The sequence below is a fragment of the Mauremys reevesii genome, linkage group 15 (assembly GCF_016161935.1).
Source record: "Mauremys reevesii isolate NIE-2019 linkage group 15, ASM1616193v1, whole genome shotgun sequence".
Lineage (NCBI taxonomy): Eukaryota > Metazoa > Chordata > Testudines > Geoemydidae > Mauremys > Mauremys reevesii.
In genome coordinates, this window is record NC_052637.1 from 17,452,602 (window position 1) to 17,467,326 (window position 14,725).

Here is a 14,725-nt window from a genome sequence, read left to right on the forward strand (position 1 = left end):
TTTGACCCAGTATGGTTGCTCTTATGTTTTAAGCTAAATGAACCCAAAGTTATGGAGATAGATATGAGTCAAGGAAGCGAGCAGAGTATCAGAAACCTGGAAAAATCTCTGACTGGATGGGCTCAGGTGTTTGGTCACAAGCTGAGGCGGTTCAAAAGTTTTGGATTTTTAAGCAGAATTTTTTTATTGTTTCTTTAAACAATCAAACACAGAAAGCAGCAAATATTTGGCCACACACTTCTGAAACCCCAAACCATATTCAGGTTTTGGTAGACTAATTTCAGCTTTTCAATTAAAAAAACCACAACAAATTTTGAAGGAAAGCAGACATTGTCTGTGATTTTTTTCTGCTTTTTAAAAACCCCTAGTTTTCGATCCAGAAAAAGTTTTGATGGAAAATATTTGTCCAACCCTTTTAATGAGCTTTAGTGCCTTTTACCACTAGCTGATGCTGAGAACCAGTGATACCTTGTAAAGAAGTTCTCTCAAAACTGGGTTTGTGCCAAGATGCAGAAGGTTTATTTTTCCCAGGGCCGCCCATGGGTGCAGAGCAAGTGGGGGCAATTTGCGCCGGGCCCCGCAGGGGCCCCCACAAGAATATAGTATTGTATAGTATTGCAATTTTTTTTTATGGAAGGGGCCCCTGAAATTGCTTTGCCCCAGGCCCCCTGAATCCTCTGGGTGGCCCTGCAGTTAGGAGAAAGGACCCATCCTGCTGCTCCCAGTGGGGTTGCCATGCATCCTGGTCTGAGTGGGGAGCAGGAATCCTCAGCCTGTCTCCAGATGGCCTGAGCCAGGAAAAGAGGTGATCAATTTTCTCCCACAGTGACTTCTGGGGGCTCTGGGAGGTCCAGCAGCTCCTCAAAAGGTATTCTGGGAAAAGGTCCTAGAAAAGTGCAGATTCAGTCATCCACAGAGGAATCAGTGTGTCTGTGTCACAGCCTATGGACCTGACCCAAAGCCCATTGTAGACAAAGGAAAGACTCCCAGAGACAAGGGGGACAAAATGGCAGAATGAATGGCCACATTGGGGTACTGCCATTCACTACACAATTAGAGAGTTGGGAAAGTGTGATTTCAACAATATTTGTGATGGTAGCAGCTCATGCTGGTTTCTTTCCAGCAAGGAAAGGTTACAGATGGCCGTTCTGCAGCAGGGCTGAGGCGAGGAGCGCACTCTGCTTGCTCCCCACTGGGCACACAATGGATGGGGGGCAGGGTGCTGGAACAATTTGCATAGTGGGGTTGCCAAGAGCCATCAAACCAAATTGTAAACCCTGTGTATGATGGTAACCACTTCAAGTCAGGGATGCAGCAGAACCCATGCACCCCTAGTTCCAGCACCTATAGTAGGGGGACACCTCAACAGCAGTCCCCCATTGCTCTGCACAGCAGATCAAGAGCCTCTTGGTCCCAAGCAGCTGCAGCCAGTGGCAGGTGTAGTGTATTAAACTGCTCCACATAGGAATGTGCTACTTGTAGCAGTTACTGATATGGAATGGATTGTAAAAAACTGCTATTGTAGTAAACTGCTACCTGATGTAGCAAATGCCTACAGGTAGCAGCTTCTTGCACTATAATATATGTGAAATTGCTCCATGTAGAAATGCATTATCTGTAGCAGTTATTTATACATATAGATTATAAGAAACAGTGTAGATGAGAGGACTCACCCCTGTGGCACCTCCTGCTGATGATTTCTGGGAATTAGCTTGGTTCCAGCTCCAGAGCACCCTCTGCAGGCTGGTGAGCCACCTGTAGATGTCCCATGTCCCTCCCTAGACCCGGTGCCCTTTTACCTGGGGTGCTACCCCCTTGGCAGGAACCCCTCAGTCTTAGGGTCTCCCCTCCCTGGGGAACCCCCACCCGCTGTTCCCACCTTGCCTCAGTATAAGGCTACTACCAGTCATCATCTAGCCCCATGCCCTGGGGCCGACTGCAGTATCAGCCTACTCATCACTGGCAAGGTTGGGTTTGCACCTGCTGCCTTGGCCTACCTCTGGGCTGCCCTCTGCACCCCCCAGTACCCCTTGGCCTTCTGCTAGGCCACAACCTGGGGCTTTCTAGGCTGGAGCTCCCCAGTTCCTCTACCTTTCCCCAACCCTGCTCCACTCAGGTACCCTGTCTCTAGCTCCCTGCAGCCAGGCCCTTCTCCCTCTACAAACAGAGAGAGACTTCTGGCTCACAGCCTCTTATAGGGGCCAGCTGGGCCTGATTGGGGCATGGCCACAGCTGAGCCTACTTTCCCCCAATCAGCCCAGGCTTCTTGCCCCAGCTGCAGCCCTCTCCTGGGCTGTTTTAACCCCTTCAGGGCAGGAGCAGCGGTCCACCCTGCTACAGGGACCTCTCTGTCTGCTGGGGCTGCCCTGCTGGCTGGAGTACTCCCCCTTCTCTGGCTGCCTTGCTGGCTGGAGCTCCTTCTCCCTTCCTGGGCTGCTGTTGCTGCTGGCTGGAGGGCTCCTTCCTGGACTGCTGCTGCCACTACTGCTGAGCAAGTGAGTGAGGGGGGGGGCCTTGCTGGCCAGCCCCCACTCCCCCTCTCTGGAGGGAGACACCAGGACCCCACCACCACTACAGCTACCACCTGTGGGGGGTCCTTCCTGCCTAGCCACCAGGGCTGCTGGAGAAGGAGGAGCTGCTGCTGCTGCTGGAGCTGTGTTTGTCCTGGGGAGCTGCTGGAGCCTGGAGGAGGAAGAGGACTGAGAAGACCACCGGCTGCTGGGGAGCACACAGGACTCTGAAGACCACTGTGGAGGGGGCCACCAAAGACTGAGTAACTCTTTAACTGTGCTCTAGTGGTGGGGGTTTAGACTGTGTTTGTGGGGACACGGGGTGTGGCGTGGAGCCTGCCCCTGGTCCATCTGTGTCCCCCCAACCCCACCACCACCGCTGCCCTCCACCACCCCTGCAGTCCCTTACCATCTGCCTCAGTTCCTGCCTCTGGGACTCAGCTGCTCGCCTGGCCTGCCACGCCCTATTGCCACCGTTTGGGCCTCCAGCGGCAGCCTGCCAGCCATTGACTTTGCACAAGTGCTCGTGGGTGCATGCACCCCCCACTTCCCCGGACTGACCCCGTCCCCTCTGCACCCGGCCCTCTGGCTTTGCCCCTCGGAGCCTCCCCCCGCTTCAGTTTGTTTGCCTGCCCCACCCGTCTCCCTTTGCAGCTTTGTTTGTCCCGCCAAACCAGCCCCTCGGTCCCTCTGCCCCACTCCCAGCCTGGTTGCTCCCCTCCCTCCGCGGCCCCTCACCCTGATTAGCCCCTCCCCTCGGGCGCCCCTAGCCCCCTCAGTGCGCTTGTGCCTCTCCCCTGTTTAAGTTGCCCCTCCTGAACTGCACCCCCCGTTTCTCTTGTTTCCCCGCCCCGCCCCTAGTGCAGCTAGAGGAGCCTGTTTTCAATCTCGTGTCGGTGACTGACCCCAGTCGTTGATACTCCCCTATTGCCCCCTCCCCCAGTTTGGCACCCTCCTCCCCTGCCCACAGCCTAGCAGGGAGGAGTGGGTGACCTGTTCTTCCCCCCGCCCCCTTTCTCCGGTGTTTGCCCTCCCTCCCGACTCAGCATGGCGGGAGACGTGGCGGGTGGGACCCCTGGGACAACGCTTGTCCCCTCTCCCCCGCCTGCTCCTCCCAAAACCCCCCCAGTCTCGACCTCAACCGCCGCTGCCGGACCACCTGCCACCGCTCCCGCTGAGGCGCCGGCAGTGGCGACCGATGGGGTGCCCTCTACTGCTGCCACGTCCCTCGCCCCTTCCGCCTCTGGGGGAGCCCCCCCAGCCGGCGGAAAGGGCCAGGGCAAAAAGAAGGGAAAAGGCCCCGCTAGGAAGACAAAGCCCTCCATGGCGGAGCCTGCCACCGCTGCCGCGGCCCCGCCACTGGCCGCGGCGTCCCTCCCCGCTGTCCCCTCCACCAGCTCTGCGGGTGCCCCTCCCTCGGCCCCCAGAGTGTACGCCCAGGTGGCGGCGGCCCCCCCGCCCGCCGCTACGTCATCTCCCCCGACCGCCGCCTCCGCTACCATCTACAGCGGCCGGGGCCCCTTCCCCACCTTGACCCGGAAGCACGGCATCCGTTGCCTCCTGGTGCCCGCCTCGCCCCACGTGGAGACCTACGTGCGGGCGCTGGCGAGGGTGGTGGGGCCCACGGCCATCGTGGCGGCCTCCAAAATGTACGGCAAGGTGGTTTTCTTCCTTGCCTCGGAGGCCGCTGCCCAGGAGGCGGTGGAGAAGGGCCTGGCGGTGGGGGGCGTGTTCGTCCCCCTCGAGCCGCTGGAGGACCTGGGTGTCCGAGTGGTCCTGACCTCCGTCCCTCCCTTCCTGCCCAATGTCGCCCTGTTACCCGCCCTCTCTACTCTGGGGAAGCCCATCTCCATGGTGAGCCCTCTTCCCTTGGGCTGCAAGGACCCCGCCCTCCGTCACATCCTCTCGTTCCGCCGGCAGGTGCAGCTTCAACTGCCGTCGGCGGCGCGTGGCGGAGAGGCGCTCGAGGGGTCTTTCCTGGTCCCCTACCAGGGGGCCCATTACCGGGTGCACTATTCGACGGGGGAGGCTCGGTGTTACCTCTGCCAGGCGACGGGGCACGTTCGGAGGGACTGCCCTTTGGCCCGGCACGGGGGAGCGCCCGGGACCCCCGAGCCCCGGCAGGGTGCTGGCCCCGTCGTCGCCGGCGCCCCTGGCCGCCCGGTGCCCAGAGTCGCCCCTCCTCCTCCTCAGCCCATCATTGCTCCCGCTTGGGCCTCAGGGGTCCGTCCTCCAGTGCGCCCAGACGAGCGGGAGAGCCCTTCCTCTGCTGCTTGCACTCTGGCGGGGCCTGTGGAGGAGGGTGCGGCAGGGGTACTGCCGGGCGTGGGAGAGGGCTCTCCCCAGGGGGACTCTTCCCTCTCTCCTACTGTCCCCCCAGTGCCTCTCCAAGCCCCCGAACAGGCATCCTTGCCCCCCAACCCAACCCCTGTCGACCAGCCCGAAGACTATGCCATGGAGGGCTGGACCCGGGTACGGGGTAAGCGGGGCAAGCGGAAGGCTCGGGCTCCGCCCGTGCCACCTGAGGCGGAACCCCCCCGTAAGACCAGAAAGGGGGCCGCCGACACCGAGCCTTCCGCCGTGCCCCAGGAGTTGACCCATCTGCCGATGACGGCTAGGGCAGACATGGCAGCACCGGGGGGTGCCACCATCCCCCCTCCGCAGTCCCCCCCTGTGGAGGCCTCCGCTGCGGCCCCTCCTGTTCCCTTGCCACCTGTACCCCCTGCACTACCCGAGGTGAGCGTCGCCTCGGGCGCGAGTGGGGAGGACCCCGGGGTGGTGGGAGGTGAGCTCCCCTCCATCTTTGCAGAGATCGAGGCCCTGGGTCCGACCCCGGTCACCCCGGGGGAGGACGACCCTCTGCCCACGGGCCTCGATCTAGCCGACCTCACCCCGGCTTCCCCTTCCCCGTGCTCCACCGACCCTCCTGCTGCATCCGCTCCCGCCTCCGAGGGGCCCCTGGACCCCTCAACCTGTCCGGCTGCAGATGGCACCCTGCTGCTGGCCGCCGAGCCTGCTGTGGCGACGGCCGGTGCCTCGTGGCCGGGAGAAGGGCTACCGGGGGTGTCCCTCGGTGGCGCGGGGCAATCGAGTTCCTTCCCGGGCAGGGGCCCCCCTGAGGGTTCTGCATCTCCCCTTGCCGAGGCTGCTCTACCTGCCATTGAGCCCGAGCCCGGTGTTGCTGGGGACCCCCTCCCTGCCCCTCAAACCCCCGTACCTGGCCGCGAGGAGCCGCTTACTGATGGTTCAGCTCCTGCGGCCCAGGGTCCCGTCTCTGTCCCTCCCCCCACCCCTGCTCCTGACCCCAGCCCTGCCCCCTCCACCTCCCACGATGTTATTGCCGCCCCTGGAGCTGTCTCCTTCCCTTTCCCGGAGGATGAGTCCCAGGGAGCGGCCTTTGAGTTTCACAGTCCCGACCCACTAGGGGCTGCACTCTTCCCTCCGCCGCCCCCCACTGAGCCAGGGTCCGCCCCTTGCTTGTCCATCCCAATAGGCCACGGGGCTGCGCCAGAGGCCCCATCCCCCCATACGCTGAGGGAGGAGTTGCAGGAGTTCCTGGAGGACGTCCGGGGCTCCCGCAACAAGATCCCGCTTGCTCTCCAGCGCTGGGGGGACTTCCACAAAATCCTCCTAGCCACGAGGGCCCTCATGGGGGAGGGAAAGAGGACCGGGAAGCAGGGTGCTGCGGCTTACCATCGGGTGCGCAAATTCCGTGACTCCTTGCTCACCTTCGGGGTGCGCCAAGGAAACATCTCTACACGCTCGTGCTCCATACCCTTCACTTCCTCACCCTCGTGTCCCACCCTGACACCAAGTGGCGGGACCTTCTGCCACCTTTGGTGGGTGAGGAGCCCCAGTGGGCCAGCTTGTACTCCACCCTGGTCCCAAGGCCCGCCGGGGATATCAGTTGGTGGCTCCTCCATGGGGCTGTGAGCACAGGCGTGTACTTGGCGTGGTTTACCCCTGTCCCAGACACCTGCCCCTTCTGCGGCGTGAGGGAGACCGTGGTGCATGTTTACTTAGAGTGTGCCAGGTTGCAGCCCCTATACTGGCTCCTCACCAATATCCTGTTACGTTTCTGGCTGCACTTTTCCCCTCACCTCCTTCTCTACGCACTCCCAATCCGTGGCCCCACAAAGTCACGGGACCTCCTGGTCAACCTCCTCCTCGCCCTGGCTAAAATGGCCATCTACGCGACCAGGGAGAGGCGGTTGGCCAATGGAGACTCCTGTGACTGTGGGGCTTGTTTCCAGTCCTTGGTCCATTCACGTATCCAGGCGGAGTTCCTCTGGGCGGTGTCCACTGGTTCCCTTGACGCCTTTGAGGAGCAGTGGGTGCTGTCTGGGGTTCTCTGCTCGGTGTCCCCGTCAGGCTCCCTTCTTATGACCCTTTGACCACACTCCTGTCCCTGTTCTTTTATTAGTTGTCCCCCGCAATTAGTGGGTTTCTGAGGTCCCGTAGATCCTCCCCTTAGCCTGGGTGGGGGGGATCCTTTAGCATTGGGCGGGGTCCCGCCCGCCCAGTTTCCCAGAAACCCAATAGATACAAACAGCTTATGTAAAAAGATGCTACCTCCCTCCAAGGTCATGTTTTCTAGACCTTAATTTTTTTGTTTGTCTTCTCTGGACTCTCTCCAATTTGTCCACATCTTTCCTGAAATGTGGTGCCCAGAACTGGACACAATAATCCAGATGAGGCCTAATCAGCGCAGAGTAGAGCAGACATCCCAGAGTGAGCTTCTGGGTGGTTTTTTTTTTTTTTTGCAGCAGTGTTACACTGTTCACTCATATTGAGCTTGTGGTCCACTAGAACCCCTAGATCCCTTTCCACAGTACTCGTATTCAGCTTGTGGTCCACTATGACCCACTACAGGGTCAAACTCTAAAACTGCTGCCCCACCTCCAGAGGGGGGCACTTTCTCCAGGGACTGGAACCAGCCTTGGGCTCTGCTGACACCAGCCCCTGAGCCGGAGCCTGCAGATGAGGGGAGAGACCCAGGGGAAAGGGCTGGGGCCAGGCAGGAAAGTGACTCTTCACCAACAGCCCCTCCTCACCCCAGCTCTGCTCCTGGGTGGGGGTCTGTGAGTCCCAGAGCTGCTGCCCACCCTGACCCCTCTAGTCTTTGCTCTCCTGAGCGCCTGAAGGAGCCGAGCCAGCTCAGTGAGAGTGAACACCCTGGGACAGGGACAGGAACCGATTCCCCCAGCCCAAGGGCAGGGGGTGGGAGGAGAGACACAGGGAGCATGTGCTTCCCCATGTGAAATTGCATGCTCATTACCTAATGAGATAATTTGGATAAATGTAGAGGAAGATAAACTGCAGCAAATGTTTTATTACGTGTGTGTGTGTGTGTCCTTGAATTCACCCCAGAAGCCACATCTCCTTCTCAGTGTGTGTGAGAGAGTCCCTTGGGGTGAAGTGCTGCCCTGTGGAAGGAAGGCTTTGTCTGTTCTCTGCCCCCACATTGAACTCAGCTCAGCTCCAGGTGGGGTAGAGAGGATGGAGTGGATAGCCAAATGATGAAAGAATAACTGAGTTTTCAGTTCAGTGGCCTAACAAAAACAATAATAATAAAATAAATAATTTTTAAAATGGTGTTTTGAACAAAAAGTGATTTTCCCCCCAGTTTTTCTCATTGAAAGAACATTGTTTGTGTCCAATGCCATTTTGAAATGAAATGCCAAAGTGGTTAATTTAAAAAAAAATGTGGAAAAATAATTTTAGGGTGGCAAAACTACTCATTGAATTTGCTTGGATATAGCAGATAGTTTTGGTGCCCTGAAAAATGTATTTTTCTGTGAATTTACTATTCCTCAGAGAAAATTTGCCCCAACTCTTATGTAGTAGTCACACAAATGGGACATTGATGTTTTTACCACCATGTCACTTTACAGCACATCTAGATGTTATGGTGGTGGTAGAGTTAATTGCCTGATTCCTGTCCATCCTAGTGCTCCAATTGTGGTTGCTCCTGTGTGAGTACACTGGTGGGAGGTTTCCAAAAGAAAACATCTACTCTAGACAAAGCCAGAGAGGCTGGGTTTAAAATCCTGGAACAGTCTTTGTGACATGTATGACAGATTGGATCACAGAAACCCTCTGGGGGTTGCTACCTGATGTGCCAAGACTACTTCTGCCCCTGCTTTCCTGCTCACCAGCCTGGGACTTCAATGCCCTGCCTGGTTTGAGCCAGACCCACTAGCCTGCTGCAAACCCAGACCCAGGTCTGAACCACGTCCCCTAACAGCTCCAGGCTTAACTGAAAGCAGTTTACAGAAGCGTTCTTGTCTTTAACACTCAGACGCCCAACTCCCAGTGGTGTCTAAACCCAAATAAATCCATTTTATACTCAAATTGTTCACCCTCTAAAACACTGGTAGAGATATTCACAGCTATTTGCCCCACCCCAGGTATTAACACATACTCTGAGTTAATTAATAAGTAAAAAGTGATTTTATTAAATACAGAAAGTAGGATTTAAGTGGTTCCAAGTAGTGACAGACAGAACAAAGTGAATTACCAAGTAAAATAAAATAAAACACGCAAATCTATGTCTAATCAAACTGAATACAGATCATCTCTCCCAAAGGCCTGGTCTACACTAGGGTGGGGGGTCGAACTAAGGTACGCGACTTCAGCTACGCGAATAGCGTAGCTGAAGTCGAACTACCTTAGTTCGAAGTACTCACTCGTCCAGACGCCGCGGGATCGAAGTCCGCGGCTCCCCTGTTGACTCCGCCACTGCCGTTCGCGGTGGTGGAGTTCCGGAGTCGACGGGAGCGCGTTCGGAGTTCGAACTATCGCGTCTAGATTAGACGCGATAGTTCGAACTCCGAGAAGTCAAACTCTACGCGTTGACCTGGCAGGTAAGTATAGACCTACCCTTAGAGATGCTTCACCTTCCAGGCCTGGCACAATTCTTTCCCCTGGTACAGTTCTTGTTTCAGCTCATGTGGTAGCTAGGGGATTCTTCATGATGGCTCTCCCCTTTGTTCTGTTCCACCATTTATATATCTTTTGCATAAGGTGGGAATCCTTTGTCCCTCTGGGTCCCCCCACAATGGAAAAGCACCAGGTTAAAGATGGATTTCAGTTCAGGTGACATGATCACATGTCACTATAAGACTTCATTACCCACTTGCCAGCACACACGGATACAGGAAGACTTACAGGTAAAACAGAGCCATCTGCAGTCAATTGCCCTGGTTAATGGGAGTCATCAAGATTCCAAACCACCATTAATGATTACATAATTAGAATAGGCCCTCAGAATTATATTTCATATTTCTAGGTTCAGATACAAGAGTGATACATTTATACAAATGGGATGATCACACTCAGCAGATTATAAGCTTTGTAATGGTATCTTACAAGAGACCTTTTGCATGAAGAATATTCCAGTTACATTATATTCACTCATTAGCATATATTTATAAAATCATATAGAGTGCAATGTCTCAACACATTCTCAGCCAATATGTAACAAACCCAGATATGGCCTGTTCTTTCTCCTGAGCAGGATTCCAATGCCCAGACTTGATCTGACATCCCAGCTGGACTGAGGGGAAGCACCCTGGCTCCTGGCTCTTCAGGGCTCCAAGAAAAGGGAGCTCCTGAGAGGCACCTGCACAGGTGAGGAAGTGCTTAAACCAACTCAAAAGGCTTCTAAAGTCTCACGTGCTCTCTTAGTTATGCCTCAGCTCAGTCATTCAGAATTGTTACAAGTATGTGTTGTAGTCTCATGGCAGACGTCACTCATGGCTTCCCACCCATCCTACCTAATATCTGGCCACTAACCCTTCCTCCAGGTGCTCTCATGAGAGTCATAGATTCTAAGGCTGGAAGGGACCACTGTGATCACCTAGTCTGACCCCCGCTGTATAATACTGGCCAGAGAACTTCCCCAAACTAATTCTGAGACCAGATCTTTTAGACAAACATCCAATCCTGATTTAAAAGTTGTCAGGGATGGGGAATCCTCCATAATGCTTGGTAAATTGTTCCAATGGTTAATTACTCTCACTGTTAAAAAAACAAACAAACCTCTGCCTTATTTCCAGCCTGATTTTTTTTAATCTTCAACTTCCAGTCTGTTGAAGAGGATTTTCCCTGATACCCTCTTTTCTGTGGAACTCAGTTCCTGATTTTCAGTTTTACCAACAGAGATTTTAGTTTAGTTTTTATCCTTGTGAAAAACCCTTCCCCATTCCCCTCTCTCAGGTTCCCATGCCCACCAGCACAGGGAATGACTCCTATCTGTATCCTCTATCCCAGCAGGTTACAGGATGGTGAAGGAAAACGGGGAAGAGAATCCTCTGCAGGCAGGTCTGGAGCAAGTGGCACCACAAGGGAAGGGCTCGGGAAGGGCTCAGGAAGATCCAAAGGGAGCGTTTCCAAGAGTCCTGAGCAGGAAAAATCCTGTGACCGTCAGAGTGAGCCAGTTATGGAGAATGGACACCCTCTAAGGAAGAGAGGGAATAAGTCCACTCACAGGACAGCCAAGAAACCCCAGTGGAAAGAGATCAAACATGTGGTGAATGCAGGAAAAGCTTCCGTTGGAGATCCAGTCTGATCACCCATCAGCGACTGCACACAGGGGAGAAACCCTACAAGTGTGATTGCAGGAAAAGCTTCAATGAGAGCTCAGCCCTTAGTGTGCACCGGAGGAACCACACGGGAGAAAAGCCTTTTATATGCCCTGACTGCAGGAAAAGTTTCACTCAGAGCTCAAACCTCATTCAACACCAGAGGATCCTCACAGAAGAGAAACCCTACAAGTGTTGTGACTGTGGGAAAAGCTTCAATGACAACAGGCACCTCATTAGACACCAGGCAGCTCATGTTTCTGGAGAAAAGCCATACAAGTGCCCTGAATGCTGGAAAAGTTTCAGCAAGAAATCAGACCTTGTTAGACACAAGGGAACCCACATCACGGGGAGACCCTACAAATGCCCCGACTGCAGGAAAAGCTTCAGCCAGAGCTCAGAACTCATCAGACACCAGAGAATCTATACAGGAGAGAAACCCTACACATGCCACAACTGCAGAAAAAGCTTCGGCCAGAGCTCAGCACTGACTAGACATCAAAGGATCCACTTGAGTTAGCCCTTCACCTTCGGGGACCTGCCCCATCCAAATCAGTGATGAAGTGCATGGTGTGGGAGGGGTGGCTGGAGACCAACGTATGTTGGGAGATGGAGGGGAAACTGCTGGTCGCTGGGATCATTCAGAAACAGAGGATATTGGTGTTCTTGTCATTTACAATGCCTCCTTGTCCTGGAGTGTCTTTGGGCTGGAAGGAGGAGACACGAATCTAATGGGACTTGGTGGAGGATCAGTCTGGGATCTAATTGGAGGCTGTATGGTGCCCCCCCTTTGGGGTATGTAGTCTCTACACTCTGCGAGTGGCAGAGTCTGCAAGGAAACCTAGAGAACCCCACCTACTCTGAAGGAAGTTGATAAGCAGCCGGTGGTGGGTGGGCTCAGCTGATGTGGCTTTATTTAAACTAATGGGGCAGGAGGGAGGCTGCAGGTGAGCTGAAAATAATACAGTATTGATAAATGCTAGACATTTGAGTCAACACAATTAGACAAACACCACCAGCCCATCACCCACACATCACAAACAAAACACCAGCTGTGCCCACTGATTGCACCCACATACCTGTACACACCCATTGCCAGCTGTGCTGCTGAGTGCACTCATACCCTCACACACCCAATGCCAGCTGTGCCTGCTGAATGCACCCACATACCCATACACATCCAATGCCAGCTATGTCCATTGAATGCACCCCTGGCAGCACAACAATTAACTCCTAGTGTGTAACACTGAGTGCTTAGAGGCAATCAGCTCAGTTTACTGTGTGAAAGAGCTTATCAGCTGGTGGTCCCAGTGATGGTGCAAGAGATAGGGGAAAGATTCTCTCTACAAATGCTCAGTCTCTACATTTGAATAAGATTGTGGAATCTACTCCAATTAAACAGTTGTGGGATGGTCCTCAGCTCTACTCATTCCTTGCTCCTGGCAGGAGTGGGAACTTCCAAAGAGGGCAGGGGCAGGCAGGCCTGTCCTGACAAGGGTCTTTTCTCTCTTGACACTGGCCTGGCATGATCCCTGAGGTCCTGACTGGCAGTATAAAGGTACCTCGTGTCAGTAGCTGGCAGTGCCCTCTGAGTGGAGCTTTGGGTATGGAGTGCTGTCTCCCTGAAGCTACCCTGGTAGACTGCCCAACTTCAGGGCTCCCTCTCCCCAGCCTTTGGGGAAAAGGGCCTGGCTTCTGACTGGGTTAAAGGGCTCAGGTACCATCACTGGTTAGTCAAAAACAGGAATGTGGGTGGTGACAGAGGGATAGCTCAGTGCTTTGCACGTTGGCCTGTTAAACCCAGGGTTGCGTGTTCAGCCCTTGAGGGGGCCATTTGGGGATTGGTCCTGCTGTTGAGCAGGGGGTTAGACTAGATGACCTCCTGAGGTTCCTTCCAACCTTGATATTCTATGACTGAAAATTTTTTATTTGTTGTGACATTTTCAATAAAAAAAATTGTATTTGTCTTTTATTGTTCTCCATTTTTGAAATATTATATGTTCATAAAATTAATTATTTTGGGGTTGTTTAATCTCCTAGTGAGATTGTTTTGGAGGTTGGGCACAGAGGGGCATTAGTGAAGGGATCTCCCCACACCAACCCCGCTGGGGAGCAGCAGCACCCAGGTATGCTCAATCTGGGAGATGGTTAGCAAAGAGAGCTGCCTCCTTCCTCTCCCCTAGAAATAACCAGAACCTTCTGGTGGTGACAGCTAATGATCACCCCTGGACAGAAACAGGAAAAGGAGGGTGAGGGGTGGGGGAGGATCCAGGTCAGGTCAGAATCCTTCTATTTTTCCTGAACAGAGAGAAACCTCCAGAGCAAATGGACCAGAGACAGAGCCGCAGAGAAACCTGCCCCTGCTGCCAGCCAGGCTTTGGGGCAGGCCCTGGGGCCAGGTGCCCATCAGTCCAGGAACTTTTTATTTTGGAGGCACCCTGGGACAGCCCCAGGTCCATCCTCCTCCAGTTCTGCAAGAGTCTCAGATCCCTGTCCCTGGGGGAGGCTAATGAGGATGCAGCCATTGTTGCTGGCACAAGGCCTGAGGCTACAGCAAACAGTGATTTGTTGCCCGGAGTGCCTTGCTTTAATTAGATATACCAGGGTGGAGAAGCAAAAAAAAGGTTTATTTGAGATTTTAAAGCGCAGGATGCTTGGAGGAACACACTTTAGATTAAGCACATTTTATACAAGCAGCTTTTTGTTTTTATACATGATTTTAGCTAAGCATGTTTATTATTTTTAATGCCCAGTTTTTTTTTTTATTTTATTTTTTATATAGCAAATATATTATGAAGCAGCAATTATTTTAAACAGGTTAGATTATACTTGGCAAAAAATATATTATTTTGTTAGTAACTTTTTTTGACCGGTTATTTTGTTTTACTTTTTTTAGCCAGGTGCAAGCAGGCTGTATAATTGCCTTTTGGTACTGATAACTAGTTGCCACACATTTTATTTTTTTTATTTAGCTTGTGGAGTTAATTAAAGTTTAAACATGGACGCGGTTTGGACAAGCAGAGGCCTAATACAGGGAGCCTTTATTGGCACTGTTATTTTTTACCCCTCTGTCAACACTGGGTCATGCCTGGTGCCACCAACAATTCCCTCCTTTGAGAATACTTAACAAACCTTTGGCTGAGTGTTCTCATATATTGTGGACAAAACATAATTGAGTTCTATGGAGCTGGGGCTGTTAATGAGAGGGTACATAGGGACCTTTGGGGCACGGGGGGGAAACGGGAGTCAACGAGAGGAGTGTTTCCATAGCAAAGAGTAACATTGTGACAAACCCTAGGCCTGGATTTATACTGGGCTAGTGATTTTAAGGCCTAACAATTACAATTTTTTAAATACCCACAAAATTACTACTATTAACAACAAGCAGATTAAAAACAAAAGGGACCAGGCCCACAGGTTAGGCTGGCCCTGTGAAAATAAACACAGCTAACGCTTAGAGTGTTTACGGGGAGTGCGCTGTAACTGTCCAAAGGGGTCACAGGGCATTCCCAGCAGGCCTTACTGTTGCCTGAATAACAGCTTAAGTTTCAGATTGTTGTTGGCAGTTTTTTTTGCAGGTTGGACGGTCCACCGTTTAGGAGCTGGCACTGCTTTTAGACGGGAGTAGTG

At 53.5% G+C, this 14,725-nt stretch overlaps 1 long non-coding RNA gene across 1 annotated transcript; it reads left to right on the forward strand.

Annotated features, from left to right (window-relative positions):
* The first annotated feature begins 9,901 nt into the window (after positions 1 to 9,901).
* LOC120383269 lies at positions 9,902 to 13,067 on the forward strand. Its single transcript, XR_005588392.1, has 2 exons — positions 9,902 to 10,142; positions 10,785 to 13,067. It is a non-coding gene; the product is annotated as an uncharacterized LOC120383269 (long non-coding RNA).
* Positions 13,068 to 14,725: the final 1,658 nt, after the last annotated feature.